This window comes from Dendrobates tinctorius, unplaced genomic scaffold (genome assembly GCF_039654945.1).
Source record: "Dendrobates tinctorius isolate UK_male_01 unplaced genomic scaffold, ASM3965494v1 ptg000164l, whole genome shotgun sequence".
Classification (NCBI taxonomy): Eukaryota; Metazoa; Chordata; class Amphibia; order Anura; family Dendrobatidae; genus Dendrobates; species Dendrobates tinctorius.
Genome location: NW_027361831.1, coordinates 4,345,655 through 4,351,370, shown reverse-complemented (window position 1 = coordinate 4,351,370; position 5,716 = coordinate 4,345,655).

Genomic DNA, 5,716 nt, shown 5'->3' with positions numbered 1-5,716 from the left:
CCGAGCGTGTCCAGTGTCCGTTTTTCTACATACCCTAAAAGAAACACAAAAAGAAAACACAGAATGACAAATGTGCAGAAATACCCTGCAGTAACAAATATGACAGTAGTCAGCAAGTGCTGGTAAAAGATGGCAACAAGTACAGGGTACCCCTTCACTGATCCCTCGTTAGACTGATCCAGGAGGTCAATCAGTAGAGAATACGAGAATGACAAAGCATGTCTTAAAGGGCCGGTATTAGAACATTCCACTTCAAAAATTGTTTGTTTTTATAAAAGGCTCTATGTGAGAGAGATTGGAAAAAATGAGAAAGTTGGCCAATTCTCCAGTGTCCCAAGGGAGAAGTAGTTAAGAGACCCTGAAGATGTTCTTTGAAGGCCACATGTTTCCCTGTCCAAAGTGTATCACTCTAAAATTGCGTTTCTATAACCAGGAATGAAAAATGTCATCCTCTGTTTCCGGGGGAAAAAGTGGATTATCCAAGATAGCGTACATAGAGGAATATGGGAGCAGACTTGAAGAATGAACTAAGGGATTATTGCAGCATGTCAGAGTGGTCCCAGTTAACTGATTAGTTTTGAGTGTAGAAATTGTAGATAAATCAAGGCAAGTTGTAGTTATTATAGGGATGTTTGTAAAACTTTGTTCAATCCCAACCCATGCTTTCCCAGATCCATTCCTACACCATTCCATATCTCTAGAGAGGTGAGAGGCAGTATAATATGATCTGAAGTCAGGTAGTCCTATACCCCCTGAGGACTTTGGGCGATACAGTGTGGCCCTACCAATACGTGGAGTTTTACCCAACCATATGAATTTGGTTTGGATCTCAAGACTCCTAAAGGACGAGGAAATGCACATCGGTAGAGCCTGAATGAAATGCGAGGGATAATATTCATCTTAAAGATTACGCTTCTGCCAAAGCATGTAATGGCACTCCTCGTCCATCTTGAGCGATCTCCCTGCACCGATTTAAGTAACCTAGGAAAATTAAGAGAATATGTTAGTTTAATATCATTTGGTAGCAATATTCTTAAATATTTTATGGCTGTCTTAGCCCATATAAAGGCTGTTTAGAAGGGTGTCAGGACAGAAAGTGAAATGTTCAAAATTAACTTTTCCAAATCGGAAGCCTTGAAGTTTGAAAGGCTATTATATGAACTGAATTCTCTCATCAAGTCAGATAAAGAATTAGTTGGTTTACTGATGAAGAAAAGCAGGTCGTCTGCATAGGCCGCAATCTTGTAACGAGAGCCGCGAATGCAGGGACCCGCTATGTTCTTGTTAGATCTAATTATTCTAAGAAAGGGTTCCAATGTGAGAATGAAAATTAGAGGGGAAAGCGGACACCCTTGTCACATGCCGTTTTATACAGTGGGGAAAAAAAAGTATTTAGTCAGCTACCAATTGTGCAAGTTCTCCCACTTTAACGGCAGTTATTAAATTTGACTTTGGGCATCTTAGGATTAGGACAAAGGAAATCTTGGAGGGAAACAGAAAAAAAAACACACTTAACTGGCCAGATGCAATAAAAGTGACCATTTGCTGAAGGGAGGGTGGAGTGGATAGAATTTCACAGAGGCAGACCGAGGGGGGGCTGCAGCAGCGAGGGGGATCGCTTGTGAAGCTTTCTCTTTCACAAATCTATGGGGGGAGGGCAACAGGCAGCACTGGATGTGTACCTAAGATATTAGGAAATAACTCATATTTTCCTGCCACAGGGGAGTTCCCAAAGAAAAGATTCAGTCCACAGTATGGATGTTAAGGGCATGTCACACTAAGAGATATCGCTAGCAATATCGCTATAACTAGTGACGTTATAGCGATATTGCTAGCGATATCGCTGTGTCTGATACTTACCTACGACCCGCTCCCCCGCTGGTTATCGCTGATCGCGCGAGAACGTTCAGGACTGTTTCTCGTCGTCAGCTTCCTGTGGCGCTTCCTGCTGTGAGGATGAGCGACGCGTGGAGCCGGGCGGGAGGACGCAGGATCGCCTAGTGTGACAGGTAAGTAGCGATCCCCGTCCCCAGCGATGTCGCTAGTGAGATCTGCCTATGTGGCAGCTCACTAGCGACTACTTAAGGATGTACCAGCGATCCTGACCGCGTCATATCGCTGGTCGGGATCGCTGGTACATCGCTAAGTGTGACAGTACCTTTAGCTGTGTTCCCCAGGTTCTGAACACGTCTCAAAATAGTTGTTCTTCTTTTATGGTTTCTGTTCTCCTAATCACCTTGCTGGCAGTGACAGGGTTACTGCACTCTACAGAGACACAGGACAAACTCTTAAATGCTGACTGGGACAACAAACTTATTCAGCATCATGCTCTACTTATAAAGGACACGGAAGGACAGAAACCGAAAGACTGTTGGATCTGTACACACAGCCCAGTATCTGCGAGGACTATGCCGTACTTAGCCTTACCTCTGGAGCCATGGAAGATATTAACCCCACACTGCATACATAATGAGACTTGGACTCAGATTTTCTAGGTTCCTTGAGGTTCTTAATGAGACTAATATAATATAGAGATACCTTTTTATAGACTCCTTTTTTTTTTATTTTCCCCTATTTCTAAATCCAGCAAATTGGTTTAATGGCCTAGCAGGATGGATTTCTGGTATTGTATGCAAATCTTATTGGTTTTTGTTCATTGCTTTATGTAGCCATAAAAGCGCTAATATATGTATTACCTAAGCTACTGAATAATGTATGTGTGAAAAAAGAATCTAAGGCTGTGTGCACATGCTGTGGATTCACCTGCGGAATTTTCCGTGCGGATTTACCAAAATCTGCGGAATAGCCTGCGGTTTACCCCTGCAGTTTCACACCTCTACAATGGAGAAGGTGTGAAACCGCTGCGGATTCTGCAGAAAGAAGTGACATGCTGCGGATTTGATTTCCATAGGTTATAATGGTACTGTAAACTCTGGAAAAACTGCTGAGGATACGAAAGGCCAAATCCGCTGCGGATCCGCAGCAGAATTCGCAGCGTGTGCACACCATAGGGTACCATTAGACCCCAGGTAACCACGGCTGACAGGGGAAGTCAGTGTCCACACTGAGGATGGATGGGCGAAGCAGGTAGGAAGCCCTCTTATGGGTACTAGATCCATAAGACAGTAGCTCCTTTGTGGACATCAGCTGACCCTGCGGCAAGTGTTATACCATTTACAAAAGGGGAAAATTGATATTGAAAGGTTAATGTTTTGCCTTTAGTTTGCTAGAATGTGTTTAGTCATGTCAGCAGTCTGGTAGGCTCCTATTCCAGGACACTGCACTTCTCATCTTATATGCTGTCAATAGTCAGCAACTACATGTTCTGGGTACATGGTAAATGAAATGTGACCATGGGTAATGGGGGCTACATGAATTGCATTAGTTGTAAATGGTATAAAAATTGCCTCTTGTTTCATTATGTCAGATAAAGTGACTTGCTCACAACCTGTGTGCAGTTTCCCTTTTCCCCAAGCGCTTGTCAATGAAGGGCGTAACCCCTAATTTGGCCTCACTGGTGATCTGGCATATCTGACATTGGGTCAGAACGCAAGCAGCTACAACACATCGTACAACTCGCATACACGGCTCCGCTCCGTACACCTCGTACACACTCGGCTCCGCTCCGTACACCTCGTACACACACGGCTCCGCTCCGTACACCTCGTACACACGGCTCCGCTCCGTACACCTCGTACACACACGGCTCCGCTCCGTACACCTCATACACACGCGGCTCCGCTCCGTACACCTCGTACACACGCGGCTCCGCTCCGTACACCTCGTACACACGCGGCTCCGCTCCGTACACCTCGTACACACGCGGCTCCGCTCCGTACACCTCGTACACACGCGGCTCCGCTCCGTACACCTCGTACACACGCGGCTCCGCTCCGTACACCTCATACACACGGCTCTGCTCCGTACACCTCGTACACACGCGGCTCCGCTCCGTACACCTCGTACACACGCGGCTCCGCTCCGTACACCTCGTACACACGCGGCTCCGCTCCGTACACCTCGTACACACGCGGCTCCGCTCCGTACACCTCGTACACACGCGACTCCGCTCCGTACACCTCGCACACACACGGCTCCGCTCCGTACACCTCGTACACACACGGCTCCGCTCCGTACACCTCGTACACACACGGCTCTGCTACATCCCCCCTGTAAACCCCTCCTGACCCCACACAGAAACTTCCCCTCATCCAGCACCATGACAACCAGCACAGCAGAGTCCTGCATACAGCGAGGCCCCTGATCATGTGACCCCTGACTCCTCCCCTCCTATGACCTCATCCCAGGTCCTGTGCGCACAGAGCAGCCATATATGTGGAGTGCGGCTCTGCAGGTGGAGGTAGGTGCTGGAGATTCCCATTACTGGGCACAGGGGAGGGCAGTAACCCCTCCATTACTGGGCACAGGGGGGGGGCAGTAACCCCTCCATTACTGGGCACAGGGGGGGCAGTAACCCCTTCATTACTGGGCACAGGGGGCAGTAACCCCTTCATTACTGGGCACAGGGGGCAGTAACCCCTTCATTACTGGGCACAGGGGGCGGTAACCCCTTCATTACTGGGCACAGGGGGCGGTAACCCCTCCATTACTGGGCACAGGAGGCGGTAACTCCTCCATTACTGGGCACAGGGGGCGGTAACCCCTCCATTACTGGGCACAGGGGGCGGTAACCCCTCCATTACTGGGCACAGGGGGCGGTAACCCCTCCATTACTGGGCACAGGGGGCGGTATCCCCTCCATTACTGGGCACAGGGGGCGGTAACCCCTCCATTACTGGGCACAGGGGGCGGTAACCCCGCTATTACTGGGCACAGGGGGCAGTAACCCCAACATTACTGGGCACAGGAGGCGGTAACCTCTCCATTACTGGGCACAGGGGGCGGTAACCCTTCCATTACTGGGCACAGGGGGCGGTAACCCCAACATTACTGGGCACAGGAGGCGGTAACCTCTCCATTACTGGGCACAGGGGGCGGTAACCCTTCCATTACTGGGCACAGGGGGCGGTAACCCCTCCATTACTGGGCACAGGGGGCGGTATCCCCTCTATTACTGGGCACAGGGGGCAGTAACCCCTCCATTACTGGGCACAGGGGGCAGTAACCCCTCCATTACTGAGCACAGGGGGCAGTAACCCCTCCATTACTGGGCACTGGGGGCAGTAACATTATATAATGCACTGATAGCTTTTAATAACATATATTTGTTTATCAATAGACAGACATCCGCTCCTCTGTTATCTCTCAGTAATAAATATACACTTACTGTGATAATGATGTATAGACGTTGTACGACTTTTCCACAATAATATCTCATTACTTGGGAGGAAATATCACATTTATGTCATCAGCCTCCAAATACCAGAACATTTGCTATTTTTTCTGGCTGCTATGGTAACAATCGACGCCCTGCGATCACATAGTGAGATGCTGATGTAACGTGTAACCACCTGGATGAGACGCTCGCTATTGACCACAGTATCAGAGGGGTTGAACAACCCGTGCAATTGTAATCATGTAACAGTATGTGACAGTGAGAAAACGGCCTCCGCATCGTGCTGTACAGTAACGGCAAAGATCAGGAGGAGAAGAAAGGGATCTTCCAACAATCGAGAAATAATAAATGCAAAATCTTCACGTCACATCTCTTGGGATCCTCTATGATGTTATCTTCATCTTTCTCCCATTCAGGTGC